The sequence below is a fragment of the Eubalaena glacialis genome, chromosome 17 (assembly GCF_028564815.1).
Source record: "Eubalaena glacialis isolate mEubGla1 chromosome 17, mEubGla1.1.hap2.+ XY, whole genome shotgun sequence".
In the NCBI taxonomy this organism is placed as follows: Eukaryota; Metazoa; Chordata; class Mammalia; order Artiodactyla; family Balaenidae; genus Eubalaena; species Eubalaena glacialis.
The window spans coordinates 69,047,768-69,074,171 of record NC_083732.1 but is presented as its reverse complement, the minus strand read 5'-3'; the positions used below and the strand labels follow the sequence as shown (position 1 = coordinate 69,074,171).

The window sequence follows — 26,404 nt, the reverse complement described above, 5'->3', positions numbered from 1 at the left end:
ATCACAGCCCTGTTAGCCATACCCTGTTGTTTGTATGGTAGCATGTATGGTCCCCTTGAGTAAACCTCCACCTTTATCTGCCTCATTCTGAGAAGCAAGAGATCATGTGTACAACTGGTGAGATTTTTCAAAGAAAGACTCTATACATTGAGAGTATCTTAATTACTACATATTTTTATTAAAAACCAATTCTCAAGGCCCTTATCATGCAATGTACCTTAAACTTTTAGATCACAGGGTCTGTCAGTCATGGTTTCTACATGTGGATGAGTTTCCTCCCTTTCATTTTCTCTGACTTCCATTACTTACCATATTAAAAGCATAGTATTTTCCTACAATGCCCAATTTGTGTCAAGTGAAGATTTTTCATACTTGCAGACAGAATTTAAAACTGCCAGGATTTAAAAGCTCAAATTTTTATCAAGGCAAATGATTATAGTCATTTGTGTAATTTTTGTTGACAGTTTTCTTTAACTTTGGTCTCCATGTCATAAAAATTAATGTTTATAATTTGCTTTATGGTCCCACAGAGAGAGACAGCAAAAGAAAGAGGAAAAATACCTGCTCTGTTAGGGGATATGGTGAGAACTGATCATGTGAGTAAAAATCCAGAATAAAATTAATGCTACTAAGAGGCAAAAAAAAGAAAGTGGAATAAAAAAGCATTGAACAAATATACCAAGGGAGAAATATAAACTCTACATTAGACAGGTCTGCTAGTAAAAAGATAGAATATTAAATTATTATGACTCTAAATTTAGCTGAATGATTGTTGTCATTTTTCAACTCCTGTTTACCAAGTCAAACTAGAAAAATAAACTTGTACAATAAGAATAATGGAAACACTGAAAAATAAGTATTGGCAAAATGCAGGTGGGGAGTAGAGTAAATATGAACATAAGCATTTGGTCTGGATGATATGCATCCTAATGTAACAAGAAAATTAGCAAACATCAATTGAATTGCTTATAATTGTCTTTAAACAAAGCACTCAAGACATACCATAAGATTAGAGGAAAACAGATGTGGTATCATTCCACAGAGCAGGTAAGAATGGCTGAGCCAGCTATTGTAATTCAGAAACTCTACCTTAGCAATATAATGAAACAAATATAAAAAGATGAAATACCTTTAAGCAGTCAGAACACAAGGGGATCATAAGCAAAAGATAGGATGGGCTTACAAAGAAAATATCACGTTAGACTGAAGTCATAGATTTTTGCCAACAAATTAGAAAATCAGTGACCGAAGGAAATGAAGTAGATGTTTCATAATTGGCCTTTGGTGAAGCTTGGGACAGAATCTCATAAAATTCTGTCTGTTAAATTGGTTTGAATTGGCTTAGAGATGAATATAGTCACCTGGACTGAAAATTGGTTGCCTCGTTGAAGGAATATGCCTAGAAGGCTCTGACAAGGATGAGTATTTATATTTTTTAATGCTCCTAGATTTTCCTTCTTCCTTTCAAGGCCTTGATGAAAATGAGGGTAAAGTTACAGATTTAGGCACTACCCATTTGGAGCCATTTAATTTTATATTTTTAGCCAACTAAACATTAGTGCATCCATTTGTAGAAGAGAGATGTAGAAGGAAATGAATAGAGTAAAAAACAATATTTCTGATAAAGGCAAAAAGTACAAAATATTGGCTGTTTCTGATGATATCTTTGTAAACAAATGGAGGTAGGGTTTTATTTGAGTTTTTCCTTTACTTTGGTTGAGTTATCATCTGTACACATTCTGGATTAAAAACAACTGAAGTCTAACTAAGACCTTGACCCTTAAATGATTTCCCCTCTTTTTTTTTTTTTTTTTAACTGCCCAGCTAACCTTCTCAGGCTCTCACCTGATCATCCTCCTTGTCAATGGGAAAGAGTTGTTAGGAAGCTACTCAAAGATGTACTTTGTGTAACAATTAAGGTCAGAGCCCTGCTCTGGTTTCACAAACCAGGTGAAAATTAGAAAATTAGAGCCTAGGAGTTGGTCCTCTCTCATCTGGCAGGTGAGAACTGGTGAAAGACAAACTTTATCTTACAGTATCCCAGGGTGTGAATGGGGACCTTTTGCTCACTGGGACACAAAAGCAATGAACAACTAGTGGGATTTTGTAAGATGCCTAAAAACTACGTCACCTAATCTGATACTCAAGGTAGGAGAAACCATGGAAATGGATAAGCCAAGTGGCAGACAGGAAGGCTTGAACTGAGTCTTAAAAGATAAGCAGGAGATCATCTGGGACTTAGGAAAGAAAGCAGGGGAAAGAATGTCCCAGGCAGAGAGAACCTTACATGTAAAGACACAGAAGCAAATGCACGCTGAGGTTCAGAGCAGCTGAAGATGATCTGGTATTGGGCTAATGATACACCCAACGCTCGCGATGCCACTACGGCTTAAAACCTTTAGTAGAGCTCCATTGTGTATAGGATAATGGTGTAGGATCCCTGTTAGGGCCTACAAGACCTGCATGGTCTGGCCCTTGTCTAACTCTGCTGCTTCCTTGTTGCATCCTGTTGGGAGACAATTCTCCATGGATCTCTCGAGTTTCTGCATTTCTTGCAAGCAGAGGTACTAACTACCATTTAGTTCCAGACTATCTTTTCAAGGGTGAGGGTATAGGGCACTGTCCTGGAAGTTAGAGATAATGTCTCCCTCTGGGGCAGAAGGCAGGTTTGCTTACTGTCCAGTGTAATAAAGACAACATCCCCCTCCAGACCAAAGATCAGGTAGGTCTCTTTCCCATTTTAAAAGGCTCAGGTTCCAAAGCTCAGGATTCCTCAATGGTGACACAAACCCACTCTGTGTTCAGCTCCACCTGGGCCTCTCCAGGTTGCCTCTGTGAGACTCTGGTGGTGGGTGGGAGAGAACAGATACAAACATGAAGCTCCTGCTATTTGCTGTGTTAGGAGTAATAGAGCTTTGGTGTCTGATCCTGGGATGTTTTGTCTTCTGTCAGTATCCATAAGACGGTGGCAGGCTAACTTTTTTGTGTCCATATAGAGTAAAATCTCAGACCTATCACCCTTCTTGACTCACCCTGACTTCCTGAACTCTAGTCACATTCAACATCATTAGATATCAGAAACATGCAGATTAAGACCAGAAGGAGATATCATTACACACCTATCAAAATGGCTAAAATAAAAAATAGTGACAACACTAAATGCTGACAAAGATGAAAAGAAACTAGATCACTCATTTTTTGCTGATAGGAATGTAAAATGGTACAGCCACTCTAGAAACAATAATGCTGTTTCCTTAAAAACTAAATGTGCAGCTGCCGTACAATCCAACCATTCCACTCTTGAGCATTTAGCTCAGAGAAATGAAAACTATGTTCTACACCAAAACCAGTATACGAATGTTTATTCCAGTTTTATTCGTAATATCCCAAAACTGGAAAAAGGCTACATGTCTTCAATAGGCGAACGGTTAACAAAATTTGGGTACATCCATACCATGGAACACTACTCAGTAATAAAAAGGAATGAACTATTGTTATATGCAGCAACTTGGAAGAATCTCAAGAAAATTATCATGAATGAAAAAGAGCCAATCCTAAAAGGTTACATACATATTATATGATTCCACTTATATAACATTTTAAACAACAAAATTTTAGAAATGGAGAAGAGATTAGTGGTTGCCAGGAGTTGGAAATAGAGGGGGAAAGCAGGAGAAAGGCTGATGCTGTTATGAAAGGGGGGCATAAGGGATCTTTGTAGTGATAAAACTTTTCAGTATCTTGACTGTGGTGGTAGATACGTGAACATAGACACGTGATAAATTTACACAGAAGTAAATACACAAACACGCACATACACACACACGTGAGCACAAGTAAACCTGCAGAATTGCGAATAAGGTCAGTGGGTTTTATCAATGTCAATATCCTATTTGTGATATTGTGCTATAGTTTTATATGATGTCACCATAAGGGGAAACTGGGAAAAGAGTACATGGGATCTCTCTGTATTATCTCTTACAACTCTATTAAATCTCAAACTCTCTTTGTAAAACTTTCAATTAGAAACTTCTGGGACATGCCAAAGATACCTTCTTTGCATAAGGAAGGAATCTATCAAAAAGTGTTTAAAGGCAGAAACCGAAAAAGCTGTGTCACTTCCTGTTTACATCACATCAAGTCCAACCAGTTTCATACACTGCTACAGCATTACATAATTCCACATTTATTTTGTGGACATTGATGAATTTCTCTTGCCTTATAGTACTGTAAACTTCTTTATGGCAGGATCATGTCTGGTTTGCTCTAGGGTCTGGCAGGTATTAAGTGATCAAATATTATTTAATAACTCAATAAAGAAAGTTTCAAGAGGTGATATTAAAGAAAGAGAAATTTACAATCATGAATAAAATATTTTAAGCAGTGATAATGTCAGAGAAAGTGCCAGGATAACAGTGAAACAAGTACACCCAAGCGTCAGACTGACCAGGGTCCACATTCTGCTCCTGCCACTTATCCCATAGGTGACTAGGCACCTAAGTCTTGATTTCCTCATCTCTGCAGCATGAAGATATTAATGGCATCTATCCTAGAGGCTTGTTATGACAACTGAGATTATATATGGAAAGCACAGGGCTTGGAACACAGGTGCCCAATAAATACAGCTGCTTCCTCTACTAAAATTATTAATAACACTATTGACACTCATATTAAAAAACTAGTTGCTCCAATCGAAGAAAGGAGACACTGGCCAGAGGGTTTCAGAGTGATAAAAAATTTTTTCCAACAAGTCTTTCAACAGTGAAAGTGTTCTATAAGCGTATTTTTCTATTGGGAGATAAAAATAATAAAGTAGTTAAATAAAATCTTCTTAAAAACTTCCATTTTCATGAAGATATACCACATTCCAGGCCATAAAATATACCTTAACAAATACAAAAGACTAGAAATCATATAAAGTATGTTCTCATCCCACAATGGAATTAAAATACAAGTCCAGGAACAGAAAGATAGCTGAAAATTCCCCAAATATTTGAAGATTAAACAACACACTTCCAAATGACACATGGATCAAAGAAGTTACAAAACAAACATCGTATACTAACACATATATGTGGAATCTAGAAAAATGGTACAGATGACCTTATTTGCAAAGCACAATAGAGACACAGAGGTAGAGAATAAACATATGGACACCAAGAGGGGAAAGGGGGGGGAGTAGGATGAATTGGGAGATTGGGATTGACCTATATATACTACTGATACTATATATAAAATAGATAACTAATGAGAACCTACAGTATAGCTCAGGGAACTCTATTCAATGCTCTGTGGTGACCTAAGTGGGAAGGAAATCCGAAAAAAGAGGGGATATATGTATACGTATAGCTGATTCACTTTGCTGTACAGTAGAAACTAACAAAACATTGTAAAGCAACTATACTCTAATAAAAATTAATTTCAAAAAAAGAAATGAATGCTTACCCCTGGAAAAAACAAAACAAAACAAAGAAGTTACATGAGAAATGAAAAAGTATTTTGAACTAAATGAGCACAACTAAAGGACAAAGACAATGCAATGGAGAAAAGACAGTCTTTTCCAAAGTGGTGCTAGAACAACTGGATGTCCATATGCAACAAACAAAACAAACAAACAAAAAAACCCTATACACAGACCTTACACCTTTCACAAAAATTACCGCAAAATGGATTGTAGCCCTACATACATGTGAAGTGCAAAACTATAAAACTTCTAGAAAAGAGCAAAGCAGAAAATCTATGTGAACTTGTGTTTGGTGGCGAGTTTTTAGATACAACACTAAAAGCATGATCCATGAAGGAAAAAATTGGTAAGTTGGAGTTTATAAAAGCTAAAATTATCTGCTCTGTGTAAGACATTGTTAAGAGAATGAAAAGGCAAGCTACAGTCTTGGAGAAAATATTTGGAAAACGCACATCTGATAAAGGACTTGTACCCAAAATATACAAAGAATTCTTAAAATTCAACACTAGGAAAATAAACAACCCAACATTAAAACATGGACAAAAGATATGAGCAGACTCTTCACCAAAAAAGATATATGGAATGTAAGTAAGCATATGAAAAACCTATATGACAAAAGAATCTAAAAAAGACTAAATATATATATGTACGTATAATTGAATCACTTTGTTCTACATCTGAAACTAGCAAAACATTGTAAATCAACTATACTCCAATAAAATAAAATAAATAAAATAAAATAAAAAAATAAAGCATATGAAAAGATTCTCAACATCATTTGTCATTAGGGAATTACAAATTAAAACATTTGTAACTTTACAGAGGAGAGTCCTGGCAAATACTATCTTAGCCAGGCAATCTAGATTAACAGGGGTATCATATTGATAGTATGTCCTCTACCCTGAGTCTAATCAAGAGAAAAACATCAGACAACTCCCAAATAAAGAGCATTCTACAAAACACAGAAATCCTCAGAACTGTCAAGGTAATCAAAAACAAGGAAAGTCTGAGAAACCGTCACAGCCAAAAGGAACCTAAAGAGACATGCAATGTAATGTTGAACCCTAGATGGGACACAAAGAGGAACAGTAGGTAAAAACTAGGGAAATTTGAGTAAATATGGACTTTAGTCAAAAACAGTGTATCAATATCATTAATTGTAGCAAATGTGCCATACTAATGTTACATGTTAACAACAGGGGAAACTGGGTATGGAGTATATGGAAATTCTCTGTACTATTTTTGCAATTTTTGTGTAAATCTAAAATTGTTCTTAAAAAAAGTTTTGGTTTTTTTTAAAGCCTTGTTTAATGGATAGGGAGTTTCAGTTTTTCAAGATGAAAAAGTTCTGGAGCTCTGTCATACAATAATGTGAATATACTTAACACTACTGAATTGTACACTTAAAAATGATTAAGATGGTAAATTTTATGTATGTGCTTTTTACCACAATTAAAGGTAAACAAAATTTTTAAAGCCTCATTTTCACTTTTAGTAACATAGTCAGGAGTTTCTCATTCTCTTCAATTAATTAAACATTATTACAATACTATAGTTATTATTAGTGTAGCTTCCAGCATCAGTAGAATGCTTAAAGTATTTATGAGCTATGCTAAGCATTTCAAAAAAATTCTTCAGTTGAATCCTCACAACAACCCCATCAGGCAGGTATCATTACAGCTGACCTTTGAACAATGTGGAGGTTGGAGCACCGACCGTCCACCATCCACACAGTTGAAAATCCACACATAACTTGACAGCCAGCCCTTAATATACTTGGTTCTACATCCCTGGAGTCAACCAACTGCAGATCGTGTAGTACCTATGTGGTGAAAAAAAAACCCACCTGCACAGTTCAAACCCATGTTGTTCAAGGGTCCACTGTACTATGCTTCCCTGTTACAGGTGGTATATATGAAGCCTTAAGTAAATTGCTGTGGTCATATTGCTAGTAAGTGGTTCTAATTTCCAAAACAATTTGACGACAAAAATACACATTCATAGCTACTTTGCTATATTTGTAAATGTCACCTGCAGCAGTTCACAATCCCCCGGTATTAAAACAACAAAACAAACAAAAAATCCACAAGAGTAAACACATGAATAAATGCCAAGCCAGCAGAGCAGCCAGCCACTTAAGTAAAGTGACTTTGAATGCCTATGCATTTCTCACAATGCACCCACAAGCTTTTGACCATTTTATAGATTACTGGTCCCCATTGTGATCCCATTACAACCAATGTTGGCTGCTGTGATGTAAACCGTGCTCCCTATCACTCGCTCATATTCAATTCATCTTATAAAAACTGGAAGGGAAAAAAAAAATGCTATATCTCAGAGACCGAAAAAATCCTAAACGTAGTTCAGTTGAAACTTGAACAAGGCTTGAACTTCACGAGTCTATTTATAGTAAATAAGTAAATAAGACCTGTAAGTACAGTACTACTTAATCCGGGGTTGGTTGAATCCGTGGATATGGAACCACAGATACAGAGGAACCCCGGGTAGGAAGGAATCTTGGATACAAGGGCCAACTACTATAAATTATACGAGAATCTTCCACTGCTCAGAGGGTCAGTGCCCCTAACCCCCGCGTTGTTCGAGGATCAACTGTACGTTTAAACAAGCGCTGCATTCCCAGGAAAATTAGGCTATAACAGCTCCATCCTAAACATCTTTTCCCTTGCGGACTGGAAGAATCTTGGAACAAAGAAGAAAAGTAATGCCCCTAAGAAACCGGTTAATCCTTCACTTTGTTTAAAAAGACCTGCATTTACCTGTCTAATTACGAAGCCCCGTGCACTTGTCAGGCATGGGCTGTGACTGACCGGGAAACAATCTCCCTGTTTGTGAAATTTCACAGTGCTTTCCCGGCATTTAAAAAAGGCAGAAAGCGCCTATGAGGCTAAACTGGATAGTTCCTTGCAGGTTAAAGTTGGAAATATTTGAGGAAAATATTTCAAGCTCGGCCTGATGTAAAAATCAGCACCAATGCTGACTCTTAATATGGAAAACCATAAATCGCGCGAATAAATCCTTGTTTGGGATGGAACCATGTGAATGGAACATGGAAAATGCATAAATAACTTTGAGTAGAAAAAGTGAACATGTTTTCTAACTTTTAAAGTGCTGCAGAATGTTAAGCCATGGTTCAAACTCTATGACTTTTTTTCCCCCCATCAGCTTTCACTAATTTCAGTTCCAAAGACTCTCACATGAAAGGAAGGCATAACCTCTGTTATCAGGGTGCAAACTTCAATACAGAGTTATTAGCTCCACCTTATCGATTATGTTAGTTGAGGTTTCTCTATCCTTATTGGTGTTTTTTCCTCTGATTTCCCCAGGATTGAGACAAGTGTGTTAAAATCTCCTATTTCTAGTGTGTCTCTATTTCTCATCTCTAGTAGTTTCTGCTTTTCAAATGTTGTTGCTGTGTTATCAGAGAACTGGGTAATAATAATAACTTTTGCATCTTCTTTGTGATTTTCAGCCTTTAGTATTATAAAATATCCCTTTTAATCTATTTTAATATTTTTGGCCTTAATTCTATCTTGCCTATATCATCCTATGCTTTTTTAATTGCAATTGCCTAGCTTTTTATTTTTAATCTTTGAAATCATTTAATTTTAGGTATGTACCTTTTAAACAGTGGAGAGCCAGATTTTGCTTTTGGGGCAATCTGAAAATCCTTTATCTTTTCATTTTTTACTTTTTGTAATAAGTGAAGTAACCCTGATATGATCTATATGCTTGATATCTGTTCTGTCATATTGTTTTATGATATTTTTCATTGAATGTAGAAAGCTGTTAGCTATGTAGACATTTTTCTTGCCCTTTTCCTTTTTTAAGATGCATATTAAAGTACTTGAGAGTAAAATGATATAATGTCTGAGATTTTCTTTAAAATACTTCAACCATAAAAGCGGTGGTGGCAGGGGTATAGATAAAATAAGTAAAGATAATGTTGATGGTTATTGAAGTTGGATGTTGGGGTTCACTGTAGTTCCTACTTTTATGTATGTTTGGAAACTTTTGTTTTCAAAAGTCTTTTGCATTATAAACAGTTATAAAAATTTTTGTCTTTTTTAAGTCATACAAAGTTTGTGTACTTTTTTATTTACTTTCTTAATAAGCCAAGCTGTATCTTCATGAACATAGACTTGAAATAATTAAAACTTAAGAGCTTCATAAAAAGAAGTGCTGGTCTCTAAATCAAATAAAGACTTTCTCTATTGCCTCAAGCTCTGCAGTAAATTATACATACTGTAAATGAGCACAGCTTCTTTTAAACTTACTAGAAACAATTTTGTCTTTGTGAGAGTTTTATAACTACATCCAACAGCCTATAAAAAGCCTGTCTTTATGCAGTTCCCATGGTGATAGGGCATAATATATGTGTCCATTAAATTTGGAAATGTAATGAAGTGTAATAAAAATCTACTTCAGAAAAATACACTTCTCAGCATATTTTTATTAATTAAAATATTGCATTGAGCATTTTTCATGTCTGTATGCCTGACAGCAAGTAAAAGCTTTGCCACAGATTAACTGTGACTCTTGAGTTCCATCCAATATTAATTGGTACAAAATAGGAAAGGCATTTTTGCAGAGAAAATATTTTGACTGGGGGCCCAGAGTGATTAATTGTAAACAGTTATGCTTCCTGAACTGTGCATATACCATTTTAAATGCCACCAGCAATACGGATTTTGACATTTGTGTCTACAGGGGTAGAAACAGACTAGAAAGTGGATATCTTTAATCCTTGGGGAAGAAGTTCCTTATTGATGACTCCCTACTCCAGCCTTGCAGAGAGTGTGACTATTTTGCCCGTGGGGGAGGCATGGTATCATATAGGCAGTTTAAGAAAACCCTGCACAAATTTAACTAACAACAACAAAAGCAAAGAAGAAAAATCATCTTGGTGCACCACTAGAGACACAGAAGTCAAAAAAAAAAAAAAAAGTGGGGGCAAGGGACAGGGAACCAAGGAATAATAAGCCAAATCACTCTCATATTCTACTTTGAATAGCTAAAATTCGAAGCAGAAGGAGAGGAAAAGAGACTTATTCTCAGGATGATTATCCAGTCATCTTCAGATGAGAAACAGAAAACTCTCAACTCCTCTGTCTGAGCTCCTTTCTGTGTCTGTCTTCCCAAATTAACAACATCTCAATGGCTTTGACATATTTGAAATCAATGTGCATGGCTTCTACCTACCCCCCAAATCAAGAAGAGCATGAACTGCCTCTCATATAGTAAATTAATCTGAGAGATATTTGCCTTTTGAGTTCTTGGGTAATTGCAATGTAATAATTATGAGAATCTTGACTGTCCTGATTGCTGTTCTATGAAATACGCGATCGAGTTAAAACACATTGAGCAACTATTCACCTGAAGAACTAATGAGCTGGACTTACTAGGTCATAAACTCTCTCCCCCAATTTTTTTTTTTAAAGTACTCTTTATAGGATTCCCTTTACTTAACCATACCTTAATACCCTAGCCACATTTTCTGGAATTATGAAAAATATCTGAAAATACCACTGCCCCCACTTTAAATAGTGCTATACTCAAAAGAAAGGAAATGCTTGGGCAAAATATTTGTACTGAACCCATCACTGAGGGCAGAATATCAATATTATATTACTATCAGATGGTATGCATTTGCCTAGCTGTTGCAGTGAAAAAGCAATCGATGGCAATCCACAAATGTTTGGAAGTTCTACAAAACAAACTTTTTTTTTCCCACTGGCTCAGAAGGTTTTTTGGAAGTAGGGGACTCTAGGAGTTGCACATATATCAAGGTAATAATGGAAAGCAAAAGAAGTGAGGAAACTGAAGCCTTTCCAAATCTGGAGGCTCCCAGGGCCATGGAACACAGCCAATTGCCAACAGCTATTCTTCGCTGGGTAAGGCAGGCTATGTAAGCACACTACTTTCACTAGCCATGTGGAGTGATTCTCTGATGAAATGTATCAGAGGGCTCTTTGAGGGGCCCTAGTCGGGGTTCTAGGGGCTCTAGTCAGGGTTCCGTGATTTCCAACACATAACAAACACTCCAGCTCCTGTCTGTTCCAGAGTTTCTCTTAAGTGCTCCCCTACCCCCTAATGCTTCATTTCACGTTGAAGCACTTATTAGACTATTCTAATGGTCTCCTTGTCCGTGCCTGCCCACCCACCAGACCGTGAGCCCCTTGATGGTGGGAAATGAATCTTACTCTTTTCAGCATTCCACCCTCAATGAATAGTTAACCGTAAGGGTGGATTTACATAGATGGAAAAAGTCTCAAACTGTTTGTAAAATATTGTATACATATGCACACGGATTCTGTCAAATACATGATGGCACACTTCACCCTTTGCACCTCTAGATCACATTGTCTGGATAGTAGATACGTTAGGATGATTACTTTATTCTTTGTGCCTGTTGGACTATTTGAAATATTACTGAATTATTAAATTTGAATATGGAAAAAGAGAAAATACAAATACCTAGTCACTAGCTCTGCCTACTGGTACCCATTTATTTATTCATTCATAGTATATTTTTTCAGTGCCTATAAAGTACTAGGTTTGTCGTAGGCATTGAGCAAGGAGTAGTGAACAAAACAAATTCCTTTTGCACTCTTGGAACTTACATTCTACTATGCTTGGGAAGAGACAATAAATTAGTAAATGAATAAAGATACCAGGCAATCTCAGGTTGCAGTAAGTGCTTATAGGGACTTCCCTGGCGGCGCAGTGGTTAAGAATCCGCCTGCCAATGCAGGGGACACAGGTTCGAGCCCTGGTCCGGGAAGATCCGTGCTCAGATGCCGCGGAGCAACTAAGCCCGTGTGCCACAACTACTGAGCCTGAACTCTAGAGCCCGCGTGCCACAACTACTGAAGCCCATGTGCCTAGAGCCCGTGCTCTGCAACGAGAAGCCACCGCAATGAGAAGCCCACGCACCGCAACGAACAGCAGCCCCCGCTCGCTGCAACCAGAGAAAAGCCCGCGCGCAGCAACGAAGACCCAACGCAGCCTAAATAAATAAATAAATAAAATTAATTTTTTTTAAAAAATAGTGCTTATAGAGAAAATAACCAGATGATATAACAGAGTGACTGGAAGGAGGGAGGGGCTCCATTCGTAGGTGGACAGGAAAGGCTTCTTTGAGGTGGTAACTTACCAGGATAAACGTAGAAGAGTAAGGAAAGGTCATGCGGTGGCCTATGAGGGCAGAAAGTGGGCTGGGGCAAGATCAAGGAGGGCCTGAATGGATGCTGCAAGGAATTCAGATTTTACTGCAGTGCCATGAGAAACAACTGGAATGTTATAAGGGGGGAAGTGGCAAGGTCTTATTTTTCGGAAAGACCACTATGACTGTTGGGCAGAGAATGGAAGGTGGCCTGCCAAGAGATGAAGCCGAGGACCCTTTAGGAAGACTGGGCTACATTTACTCTAATGGTTCTCAATCAGTGGCAATTTTGCCTCCCAAAGGACACTTGGCAACATCTGGAGACATTTTTGGTTATCACAACCAGGCGAGAGGGGTGCTGCTGGCATCTAGTGAACAGAGGCCATGGATGCTGCTCCAAGTCCTACAACGTACAGGACAACCCTTCTCAACAAAAAGCTATCCATCCAGTGGTGCTGAGGTTCAGAAACCCTGATTTACGCTATGCAGATCTGCTCTTTGACTTCTGGATTGCATGACAGAAGCAACAGGAAAAAAAACAAGTTATATAAATTCTAAGGGGTATGTGTTCATGGGAAGCAAAGAAGCAAACTATGGAAAGAAAAGAACAAATAAGAAGAAGCTGTAGGGACTTCCCTGGTGGTCCAGTGGTTAAGAATCCACCTTCCAATGCAGGGGGGATGCGGGTTCAATCCCCGTTCAGGAAACTAGAATCCCACATACCACGGGGCAACTAAGCCTGCGCACTTCAGAGCCCGCACACCACAACTAAGACCCGATGCAGCCAAATAAATAAATATATTTTTAAAAAAATTAAAAAAGAAGAAGAAGCTGTAAAGTTAGAGTCAGCCAAAGTATGGAGTCATCCACTTTTGTACCAAAAGCAAAGATGCTTTGCTCTTGAGACCAGCCGAACTTCCTTTAATTTCCTATTGCATCCTTGACATGGTGACCCTCATTGATAAAAAAAAATACACAGCTATTTTTTATTTTCCTTTAATTAAACTAAATAGCACTCCATTTAGATTGCTTTGTATTCACTTAGAAATCCTTGATGAATGGCACTTCTTGTCCTTGGATGTGTCTTCTTTTCAATAAGTTGATAATTTCCCTTCAGAAATTGGAGCATTTTATTAATTAGTGACTAGGATTAAAATTTTTTTTCTGACAACACCTGGACCTTTTCCATTAATATTCTAAAACCAGAGACAGCAGTCCACAATGTACAGTACTGTCAGATATGTTCATCTAGGTTAAGCTGGATTTTTCTTTTTCATGCAGATTGATGCGACGGTATTCTCCCGACAAATTATTATGCTGAGTCTCAGAGAAGGTTTCACACTGAAAGGGAGCCCCTGGGATGCTGTTATTACTCTTTGAAGGACACTTGACTTTCACTGAACATCTGCTTTGCTTAATGTACCTCTACTAAATGCGAGCACCTGAACTGAATATTTTAACCGTGGAAGGCAACCAGCAAGAGACCATTTGGAAAACCCCAGGACCTTTGCCAGGAGGCTAAAGTACAATTGACCCTTGAACAACATGAATTTGAACTGTGAGGGTCCACTTATATAGATTTTTTTCAAGGAATGCATACAGTACCACACAGTTGTACTGTGGTCGTTTGAATCCAGGGATGCAGAACCTCAGATCCAGAGAACAGAGGGCTATGGGACTTGAACATCCGGGGATTTTGGTATCCATGGCGGGTCCTGGAACAAATCCCCTGTGGATACTGAGGGACAATTGGATAACTTAGATCCTTAAAAGAAAATCCTCAAAATAGGTTTTTAGGGGTTTCCTTTAAAATCTGTATTTTGTGAATGGTCATATTCAGTGAAAATCAACAAAAAATGGAAAAACAAAGATTACTTATTCATATAAGAATATGAACGTTAGACGTACTAGAATAAAAAAGTTCTATTATGAGGCAATGTATAAGCAGATAAATATAATTAACAGTGAAAGTACAAGTTAATACCAGTGAGGGTGGCAGGATGGGCACTCTCATACATTGTTTGGGGGGCAGGGTTTATTAATTATTACAACCTTTCACAGAAGCCCCTCTAAACAACTTTTTTAAAAGTTCATGCCTTATAATCCGATAACTACCCTTCTATCTTAAGTGAGTGATCAGAGAAGAACACAAAGATTTATGAGTAAGGGTATGTTGCAAGATTAAAATAATAGTGTGAAATGGTAACAACAGTCAGAAATTTGTTAAATGGATTATAGTTAACCTAAAATATGAAATAATAGTAAGTCACTAAAAATCAAGTTTTCAGGAAAACATTCAAGATACTGTTCACTAATGTATCCCTAGAACTTAAAATAGTACCTGGTACATGATATTCAGTCCTCTAAATATTTGTCAAATGAAAGACTATAATATTGAATGAAAGAGGGTACAAACCATTTTTTTCAGCATGATCCAAATTCTCTTGTAAGTATAATAGATAGCTACATGGATAGACCCCTACCTATGCATAGAAAAAGATCTGAAAGGTAACGCTCGGAATTATTTACAACTGTTACTTTTGGGTGGTGGGTTTGTGCATTGTTTTTTATGTTTTTTATTTCTTCCTTTATTTTAAAAGTCTTCTGCAATAAATATTAATCAGTTCCATAATCAAAAAGAGTGACCTTTCTAGGTGACAAAAGGTATGTATACATTAGAAACATAAATCACTATTCCTTTTGGTGATGTTTCTTGCTGGCCTTGATTCCATTTCCCTGCTGGAGTTCCTGAGTGTTTATGGGATTAATCAATCAACTTAGTTTAACAAACTTTTGTTGACATCTTGTTAAGGGTCTACCATGATCTGGGGAGACACACGTAAGCAGTACACTTCCTACTCTTAAGGGTATGACAGTAAATATAAAGCCATATTATTTAGTTAGATATTTAATATAAAGATAATATGGTTAAGAGAAAACTAATGAAACCTTTCCATTATCTGGAGCTAGTATCATAGTGGAAGTGGGTGGGCATAGGTCACCATATGAGCAAAGAGCTAGAGGGTCTTCACCAACCTGGGGGAGACCAGAAGGAGAAGTTAAAGCCATAAGGCCAAAGGAATGAGAATACACAGTTCCAGAAGCCAGGTAAAGAAAATGAGTGCAGGAGGAGGCCACGATGGCATTCTGCCAAGAAAGCAAATAAGACAACACCTGAGATGTGAAGTAAGCAGCATGGGCAGCCTTGCTCTTTGGTGTGTATGCTAGTCACATCTTCAACTCTACCCAAGGAGAAATGATAAATGACATGTCTGCTGCCTTCTCCAGCCTCAAGGCCAATTTACCAGCCCCTCAATCTAACCCTCATTTGTGAGTTAAAACTCCCCTTTCTTGGCTCTATCTCCACAAAACCTTGATCACTCCATTTCCTACTCTTTCCACATCCCAAGTCCTCCAGCTCTCCTCCCTGCCAAAGAAACACATTCCATGATGCTTTCAAGATTTTAAGGCATTTTAAGAGAGAGAAAAGCATTTTAAGACAAGGAATCCATGACTCAAGCTGCAGAGGGACTCCATTTAAAGGAGATTTAAGTCATTGGTAAGATAGTAACTTTCAAACAAGACCAGTAGCCTGCCCCTGCTTGTCACATAGGGGCACTAAAGATGAATAGCCTTATTACCAGGCCCTTTGCACTAACAAACACCAGGTTTACAGGGAATAGCCCCAGAGAAGAGGTATCTCCAGAGAGAGTCTTACCAACATGCGCTGTATTCAACAGCCACACAGATATAATAATTACCAATATAGATCGTGTGACCAAAAATAGCTTAGTGAATTTTGCAGTGTATTGTATAGATAAGCAGCTAGGGTGGGAATTTCTTTTTTAAACACAGAGTTCAGAAACAAATCAACAAAACTCAAAGCATCATAACCAATGTGTAGACCAACGAATGCTAGTTTCAGGGGATGATAACAGCTGTTATAAAAAATGAGAAACCTGGTTAAAAATTCTGGGGAAAAAAATGAGAAACCTGGTTAAAAATTCTGGGAAACACTAGATACGACAAGTGTCTCTACCATGGTCTTTAACGTGGCAAGGTAAATTTAATTTCTCCTAGAGCATGATAAGATATGTAACACTTCCCAAGTTTATTTGACCACAGAATCTCTTTGTGTAGATTATTTTGCAGATCTAGGGTTTTTGTAGGGAGCATATTTTGAAACTCATGGAATTGGATTTGGTTTTTAAGTTATAGAATCATATTAGAAGTGACCTCTAATCTCAGTGAGAAGTGATTTTAGAACAGCTGTTATCAGTTGTGTCTGCCCATTAAAATCACCTGAGAAACTTTTAAAATTCCCAATGACCAAGACTTACCCCAAATCAGAACTCAGACTCAACTCAGAATCCCTGGTGCTAGGACCCGGGCAACAGTATTTTATAAAGTTCCCAAGGGGACTGCAATGGGCAGCCACGTTGACGCCACTGCCATTGAGTCTCCCTGCCGTTGAGTCGCCCTCCAATGCAGGAGGCTCTTCAGCACCCTAGATATCTTGTTGAACTAGCTCTTCAATAATGGGGAACCTCTGTACCCACAAGAAGCAGTGAAACATTCCTCTGTTATGTTAAACAGAAGATGAAGCACATTGCGTCTAAGATAACATTTATCTCAGTAATATCTTACATTGCAAAATAGGGTGCATGCTACATTCCTATCTTCCATCGATAAATAAATGGCCCATATTTTTTTTCCCTTATTAGTTTGAACCTAGTGTTTCAGATAAAATTCACACACAGGGAAAACAAAGCTTCAAATTTATTAATAAAGTTCTAACAGCAGATATTGAGAAGCAGATATCTACACAGAGAATATAGAATATTAACTGCGACATGTAATATTTAAGGGCAGGAATTTTTTATTAATATTTATATACCTAATATGTACCATGCAGAAATCTAAATAGCAGGGATGCGTTTTGCATTAAGTAGACGTAGGCCCAGTGAATCTAACCAGCCTCCAGAGCACAGACTGTCTTGGAGGTGGGAGCTGCTATAGCCTTCTTTGCCAATCTTTGCCTTACTAGGAACCTTAATTACTTTTATTTATAGTTCTCCCAAGCACTGCTTTGCTTTTTCTCAATGAATTACTTGGAACCCATATGAGGTCAAAAAGCACTGCTTTCAGTTGAATAGTTAAAATTAAAATTCTTGAACTTCAGGGACTCCAGCCATACAAACCAAAAAAGAAATACCTTTCTGAATCTACCAAAAACCGGTTTCACAAGGACATCCCAAAAAGCATTGCCCCTGACTTGGGATGAGTCGATAGGTCATTCTGTTAAAATGCATAATAGTTTAATCCCTTAGATACCCATGGATTTCATGTATTAAAAACAAGACAACAGGCCCCAAATGGAGTCACTTATGCTAAGCCTCATATCACCAAATGTAGGCTTCATTACAGTTTTGGCTCTCCCAGAAATGGAATCTTAAACCAGCCAATCAGGAATCACCTGATCAGCACTAGTCAGGTAATCTGCCTGATAGACACCTGCCATCTCCTAAAGAAAAGTGACCTTGCAATAACCAACCCACTTTTTTTGTCTAGTATAAACTCCTTGTTCCCACTCCCTTTTGCCTATAAAAGTCTTTCATTATGTACAGCTCCTTGGAGCTCCTTTCTGTCTGCTAGATTAGATGCTCCCTGATTCATGAATCATTGAATAAAGCCAAGATCTTTAAAATTTACTCAAATGGATTTTAACACTTGCAAAACTTGCATCAAAGAAAACAAATACCTAGTGCTTTATCCTTAAAATTGAAAAGGTTTATGACAAGGTAGTTGCATTATTTATTTGAATAATAAAATAGAGACCAATTTCACCTGACTTGCTAAAACCAGCTATCTGATCTTAGCATCGCTAATCTTTACTTCCTTCACAATCCAAGTTCCTTTATTATTTCATTGCTAATGACTGTTCTGATTAAGGAATTAGGGATAGAAATGATCATGCAGTATAATTATGTATGTAGATCTGGAGCTTTTTGCTTTTAAATTCAGTGTATTCAAAGAGCCAGATCTTGCTACTAGATAATTTGTGAAATTATTTATTGCATTAGTAATATGCTGGGATAGTTAAGGAGCTAAGAATTTCAGGATTATGCCATGTTCAATGGCTGGTGGCCCATAAATATACCAAATGAATCTAAGTAGGCCTTTAAAAAAATCCAATTTATTGAATTAAGTATGAGTTTTAATAGCCCAATAAAACATCACTGAAAGATAAATATTGGAAGTTACATTGCCCAATTTCAACATAGCAATTCATTGAATTTTATCTCTCTAGGAAAAAATATAATTCTTTTTCACGACAAATTTGTATCTAACGTAAATGATATTCCTTCATGAACCTGATAGCTTCTATAATAATGGAGTAAAGTTATCTGCTGTTTCCAACATAGTTTGTTAGGTATTTTGAAACTGAAACATAAAGAGGGCCTGAGGGAATGTGTAGCACTAAAGAAGAGGAAACACAGCGAAAGAAGCCGAGAGGAGGGGAATTTATGGCTGTGTTTAATTTTGTGGTTGGGCTGCTGTCATGTAGAAGAGGGATTAGACTTTCTCTGATGCTTCTGAGGGCTAGAGACCAAATAGAGATAGGCTGTAAAACAACATAAGGAAATATTTTCAAGCAGTTGAAATTATTTCAAGATGGAAAATCCCTGAAAGGAAGTGAGTCTTTCATTAAGAAAAGAAATCAAGTTCAGGCTTGATAAACACAAGCAGAAATATTGAAGAAGAGGTCTGGCATCAGAACCAGGAGTCAACCGGATTACTTTTAAAGTCTGTTTCTACCCTGAGATCCTGAAATTAATTACAGTTAATTGGAGATTATCAAAAATCAAGGAATTTAGTTTAAATAAATCACTTTAGTTTAAATAAATCATTGAAATATCAGAAATCAGAATCAAGCTAAAATAAAACTTTTAATCCAAGGTACAGCCACTGAGAGACACACAAATGGTCATAATTAAATCATTCTCTATTAAAAATCTATACAAATATGGTCATATTTTTTCTATATAAAGTTATGTTTTTTGAAAAGCTGTACAAGAATGGTCTTTTTTATATTTCACATTAAAAACTATAAACTATTATAAACCTACATGCTTTAGGTTGTTATCCCTAGATTCTGAGGTCATAAATGATTTTTATTTTCTTCTTTTTGCTTACATTAACATATTTGTTTTCTTAAAAATGGAATGGTTAATTGAGAAATAAATTTTAGTAAAATATTCAAAGTATGTTTTGTCCACATTCACAGAATAACGTTAAAAACTGAGATACTTAATTTTCATCAAAGCCTCCTTTTAACCTCAATTGTCTGGATATGGTAAAAAAAAAAAAAATTTAAGTACTTAAATTATAATTATCTAAATTTGTCCTTTAAATTTTTCAGTGCATGTTGGTGGGAATGTAAACTGATACAGCCACTATGGAGAACAGTATGGAGGTTCCTTAAAAAACTAAAAATAGAACTACCATACGATCCAGCAATCCCACTACTGGGCATATACCCTGAGAAAACCATAATTCAAAAAGAGTCATGTACCACAATGTTCATTGCAGCTCTATTTACAATAGCCAAGATGTGGAAGCAACCTAAGTGTCCATCGACAGATGAATGGATAAAAAAGATGTGGCACATATATACAATGAATATTACTCAGCCATAAAAAGAAACGAAATTGAGTTATTTGTAATGAGGTGGATGGACCTAGAGTCTGTCATACGGAGTGAAGTAAGTCAGAAAGAGGAAAACAAGTACCATATGCTAACACATATATATGGAATCTAAAAAAATTGGTTCTGAAGAACCTAGGGGCAGGACAGGAATAAAGACGCAGATGTAGGGAATGGACTTGAGGACACAGGGAGGGGGAAGGGTAAGCTGGGATGAAGTGAGAGATTGGCATGGACTTACATATACTACCAAATGTAAAATAGGTAGCTAGTGGGAAGCAGCCGCATAGCACAGGGAGATCAGCTCGGTGCCTTGTGACCACCTAGAGGTGTGGGATAGGGAGGGTGGGAGGGAGACGCAAGAGGGAGGAGATATGGGGATATATGTATATGTATAGCTGATTCACTTTGTTATAAAGAAGAAACTAACACACCATTGTAAAGCAATTATACTCCAATAAAGATGTTTAAAAAAATAAATAAATAAAATAAAAAATAAAAAGGAAAAAAAAAATTTTTTTTCCAGTGCAGAAACAGCCTACGTGTTCCATCATCTGAAAGCTCATACAAATTAATAAAATTAGCATTCTGGACATATTTTACTGAAAGTGCAAGAACACTGTCTTAGTATGTTTCACAATATAATTGTGTACCAAGGAGTATTTTAAATTTTATAATATTTTAGTTTAAAATTAAATCACTGTCGAAAATTATTTAGGGTTATAATCTCAACAGCTATACCAACTATGGAGGTAGAAAAAGTAACAAGATTTAATTCTGGTAAAATTAAGCATTTTACCAAGCAATAACATTGTAGTCAGAATTAAGGCAATAATCACATGGTACAAATTCAAGGAAAAAAATATAATTTATTCTGCTGTCCCCTGCTAGTATCATGCAAAATAACTTATGAAAAAATCCATAATATTTCTGTGTACCTCTCATTATATACTGTATTTTAAAATCATAGCTGCCTTCATTTAAATGCTATGACTGAAAGTTAAAGGTATCACATAAGGCCTTAAAAAGGAATTCAGGTTCCATACTTTGAAAATTATTTGAAACTTCAGGAAATTACTGTATTAGAAAACTCAGCTTTTAAATAAAAAAGATTCTACCAGCCTCACTTGGCATGTAATTTATTTCTTTGTTCTAGAAGGCTGTAATTTTGGAGACAGGCTAAGTAAACTAGTGCGCCATTAAGAAAAATCTGATTCTCCTCCTACCTGGGTAGCACCAGATGCACAGGTGAGCATCAGCTGGAAGCAATTACCTGTGGGAAAAAGGGTAGTGACATGAATGGCTTCTGCAAGCACTTGCTTCGTTTTCTGAGTCCCTATCCTTTCTCTCACCTGTACTTGGAGCCACTGAGTACCCTCCTGCACTCAGCTCTATTCTCCAGGCCCTATGAACAATTTGATCCCTCATCAGAGAGTGTTTAAAGAGTCCCATTTCAGGACTCAAGAATAAACTTTGAATCAGCTTACTCTAGCCTGGTTTTGGTCCTTTGCCCCACTTCTGATATGCGGTCTTTCAACCCCTATCTTTCAACTCTGCCCTGACAAATGATTCCTGTCTTGTTCTCCTACACCTGATCATCTGCTTGGAAACCAGATCAGGAAGCCAGTCTCTCTGAGGCGGGGACCCAATATTGCCCTTATGCTTAAGAAAGATGGAGGCTCCCACATATTTATAAAGTAACACAGACATGCAAATGCATGTGTAGACATGTGCACACACACTAAATTCCAGAAAAGAGTTTTAAAGCTATGTTATTCTTTAAAAGTTTACTTTGAACAAACTGGTCCTGCAAAAAGTTCAACACAATAGTACGGTGTCAGTCACAAGCAAATTATAGAATTAATTTCTAAAATCAATTCAAAATACATTATAAGAAATGTAGCAGGAATGGGACTCAGATATAAAATGATATAACAAATGACTCTACAGTCTGATCATGGTACCTGTATGTGTCCTCATCAGGAGAAGTGACGGATGATGTTTCTTAGTCCCTGCAAATTTACTCTTCATTCCTCCACCCTACTCTGTGCTGAGGCTGGCTTGTATGGACAACTCAACCTGCTCCCTTGCCTTTGGCTTCCTGTTGGGTTTGCCAATGAGTAGAAGTAGTGGGGGTTGGAGGGATGATGAGATGGGGCTAGAAATATATTCCCTCACAGCTTCTCTGCCTCCAAGTTTTGCTTACAATTCCCCCTCCACCCCTTCAGATCTAGGGATGGTAACCACTCCCCACTGCTAGTAGCTCCAGGGCACTGCACTATCCCTCGTGAGTTTCCCTACATGTGGCCAACACTTTGGTAATAGTCCCTTCACTAAGCTCCACCCAAAGTATCCAGTTTGAGAGTATCATCTATTTCCTGCTGCAACTCTGATACAAGAGATAAAGTCAAAATTCTAAATGTGAGGTTCTAAGAAAATGTAAGGCCAAAATCAAATGGTCTTTCTGGGCTTGTTCTGACGGCCAGGGGTCTCCATTCCTCATGTCCTGAAACCGGAATGCTGGCTCTAGCCCAGGCTTGTGGCTAGTTACTTACATGCTATGAACGGCTAGACCTCCCAGTTTTGACTTCTGCCAGTTTTGTTCTTCTTATGCCTCCTTTGCCAGGCTTTGGTGCAGTCAGAGCACCTCTATAATGTGATGCCATCCATCAACTGCATGACCATCTACCATCATTTGTCCACCTGCCCTTATATACCTGCCTGGCTAGACCTTCTCCAACTTCTGGCAGCTCCTACATGGTCTGTAGCCTTCTCCAGCCCAGTGGACATATCTTTTCTCTGTATCTGTATCTCACCATCCTACTGAATCAAACACTCTGAATCTCATCCATGTCACATAGATTCCATATATGGGACTTGGTATAGAAATAGTTCATATGCTCCTTTTTAACAATCACTGCAACATCTTTTCTTCATGTGAAATAGGCATGTATCCACCATTCACTTCCAGAAGTGTGATTTACTCTGCATTCCTTTTTTTGCCTTCCCCAGTATGGGACATCAGTGGATACCCCTAGCTGGAGTATCCACAGCTCTCCTCCTTTCAAGCCTCTGCTTTACTAAATATACATGTAGGATGAAGCCATACACTAGAAGGCAAAATGGCACTGGGACCTTGACCAGTAGCTACCATTACCATTGAAAGAATCCAGAAACACATTTGTAACACTGGTAGATATTTGGGAGAAATGGGCATTCTGAATGCACCACCATGCGATCGGGCCACACTGACTTATTTCAGAACAGATAGAGCAGGAAAGCTGCTCAGAATTGCTCTGTTGATGTACAAGGTATACTGTCTGTTTGGTTGTTCTCTGTTAAATCTCTAAGAACTTTGGAAACAAAATTTACAGTGAGCTTAAGTGGTACTTAACCTTAAATCACTTTAGGACGAGCCTGGGAGCATTGTGCCCTCTGAAGGGATGGGATAAAAGCAACACATGTGTGAGATTTTATACCGAGTTGATAATATAACTGAACCCTTTAAAGAGACCACTCAAGAGACCTGCCTGGCAGTCCAGTGGTTAAGATTTCGCCTTCCAATGCAGGGGGTATGGGTTTGATCCCTGGTCGGGGACCTAAGATCCCACATGCATCATGCCCGAAACATAAAACAGAAGCAATATTGTAACAAATTCAATAAAGACTTTAAAAATGGTCCACAACAAAAAATCTTAAAAAGAAAAAAATAGAGACCACTCAAGAACTTATTCTCCTGCCAACACTTGCTGAGATGATTTGATCTAGTCTCACGGATTAACTACAAGCTCATGACTCCCAAATTTAATCCTTCAACCCAAATCTGTTCCCTGACCTTCAAAATTACTACCTAAGTGCCTCCTCTACAACTCCACGTGGATGTTAACCAAGCATCTCACACTGAACATGTCCCAAACAGAGAAAATTCTCCCACCTCCCCGGTCTGTGTCTCCTAGAATCTCACTAAATAACACCTCTACTCTTCTAGGTGTGCAGGAATAAAAATCTTGATTCCTCTTTTTTTCTCACTTTCAACCTATTAGCAAATTCAGTTAACTCTCCTTCTTAAATATCTAGAATTTGATCCCCACTCACCATCTCCACCATAACAACCCTGGTCCAAGCAGCATCTCTCTTGTCTAGACTAACACGGCCTCCTACCTATAGCTTTCCTCCTTCTATTCTTTCCCTCTATGTCTATTTTACAGAGAAAAGGAGACTTTAAAAAGGTGAGTCAGATCATGTCACTCCTCTGCTCAAACACTTGCGGTGGTTTCTCAATCTACAAGCATAAAATGTAAATTCTTTATCAAGGCTTATGTGAGGCTTGCCGATCTGCACCCTAACCTTCCTCTGCCTCTCATCTGCTTCCTCCTGATGACATCTCCTATCACACTCTCCTTTACTCATTTTGTTCCAGCCACAAGAGCGTCCATACTCCTACACCTTAAACATACGCCTATTCCAGGGACTTTGCCATGTTGCCTGAAACACTCTTCTCCTGACATGTGCCAGTCTTACTCCATCACCTCCTCAAGGTCTCTGCTGAGGTGTAACCTTAGGGAGACTTGTGTCTGCTCCTTCTACATAAAACAGCATGTCTCGCCCATATCACTCCTTATTCCCTTATCTTGCTATATTTTTCCTGATTAGAATGTAATATATCTATTTACTTACGGCGTGCCTTCTTTCAGAAGATATAAACTCCTGGAGGATAGAGACTTTTGTATTCTCAGCACCTCGAACAGTGCCTGATACTGAACAGGTTCTCACTGTATACTAGTTAGTTGATTAAACGAATGAATAATGTACTCTTTTGTTCCCAGTCTTTCTCATAATAAAAGCCTGCATGTTTGTACATACTCATACATCATCTGGAACACATCAGACCTTGATCCAGCCATTCACAATGTCCTAAGGATGGGAAATCTGGAGTTACTCATCCTTTTCAAATTGGCACTGCCCCATGGGCATTCTATCATCCTTATACCAAGACTGCTGGAAAATCCGGATTGAGCGATTACAATGTTCTCCTAAGGAGCCATTTGCTGTTCATAAAACTCAAGAAAATAGCATCTATGGAACAAAGAGGCCGAGGCAGTGTAGACGTACATTATCCTGAACAGCTTAAGATGGCTTCCAGGAATAGGATGTACCATGTAATAGCATAATAACCTGTCCATTTCTCATTAAAAGGAAACTGAGTGTACAGCTGGCACCACACATTTATTTTTAAAGCTCTTACATGAAGTTGTTCTCATAGACTCTAACTGTGGGCTTGAAGATTCTAAAAGAGAATTTCTAATAACAGAAAAATCATCAAAATATCCCATGCCTTCTAAATGTGGAATTAGAAAATGAGGTAGCAGACAACAGAGGGAAGGAACTGCTGCAGAGAATACAGCATGTGAATTTTAGACAAATCTTCTGCTCTTTCAGGATTAATGACTAAATGATTAGAAAGAGTAAATATCTTGTCCCCTATGTTATGCATGATCTACATAAAGTGATTGACTCAGAGGAGGCACTGAATATTTGGTACTTTTGTTTTTAACCTCTGTAATACTGGTTAAGATCATAGATTTGGATGTCAGGTATACAAGGGTTAATTCTTAGCTGCTACTCACTACCTGTGGAATTGGACCAGTCACCTAGCCTCTCTGATCTTCCATTCTCTTATCTAGAAAGTGGAGAGAATAACACCCTTCATAGGGGAAGGACTAAACAAAATAAGCAAATAAAAGAATGTAGGTAGTGCAGTGTCTAGCATATAAATAATAATAACAAATACAATACGAGCAACATAACATAGCAGGCATTGCAGAAATGGAATGGGAAGAAAGAGGAGGCGTGTCTGAACTGCCTTGTGATTACTCTTCCCCACTTTCAGGTCTCTACTCAGCTGTCTATGGCATGTGATTTTGAAGAGTTGCTAACAGGGTGAAAGGCTTTGGACTACTGTTTTTCACGCAGGAGAGAGGGAATTATTTCCCTCCATTTGCCATCTGATTTCCCACCTGACTTCACACTAAACTTAACATCCTCTCCAG

The 26,404-nt window shown here is 37.7% G+C and overlaps 1 protein-coding gene across 7 annotated transcripts in view; it reads right to left on the bottom strand.

The window, feature by feature from the left end:
• The window catches only part of COLEC10 (collectin subfamily member 10), a 445,704-nt gene that overhangs the window by 378,650 nt on the left and 40,650 nt on the right, over positions 1-26,404 (bottom strand). For 6 of the 7 annotated variants that reach the window (XR_009697646.1, XM_061171635.1, XM_061171636.1 and 3 more), the window contains one exon: positions 21,581-21,627. The exons of the other annotated variant lie outside the window; for it this stretch is intronic. The gene's annotated coding sequence lies outside the window, so the exon portion shown is untranslated. The remainder of the gene's footprint in view (positions 1-21,580; positions 21,628-26,404) is intronic. 7 annotated transcript variants of the gene reach the window in all.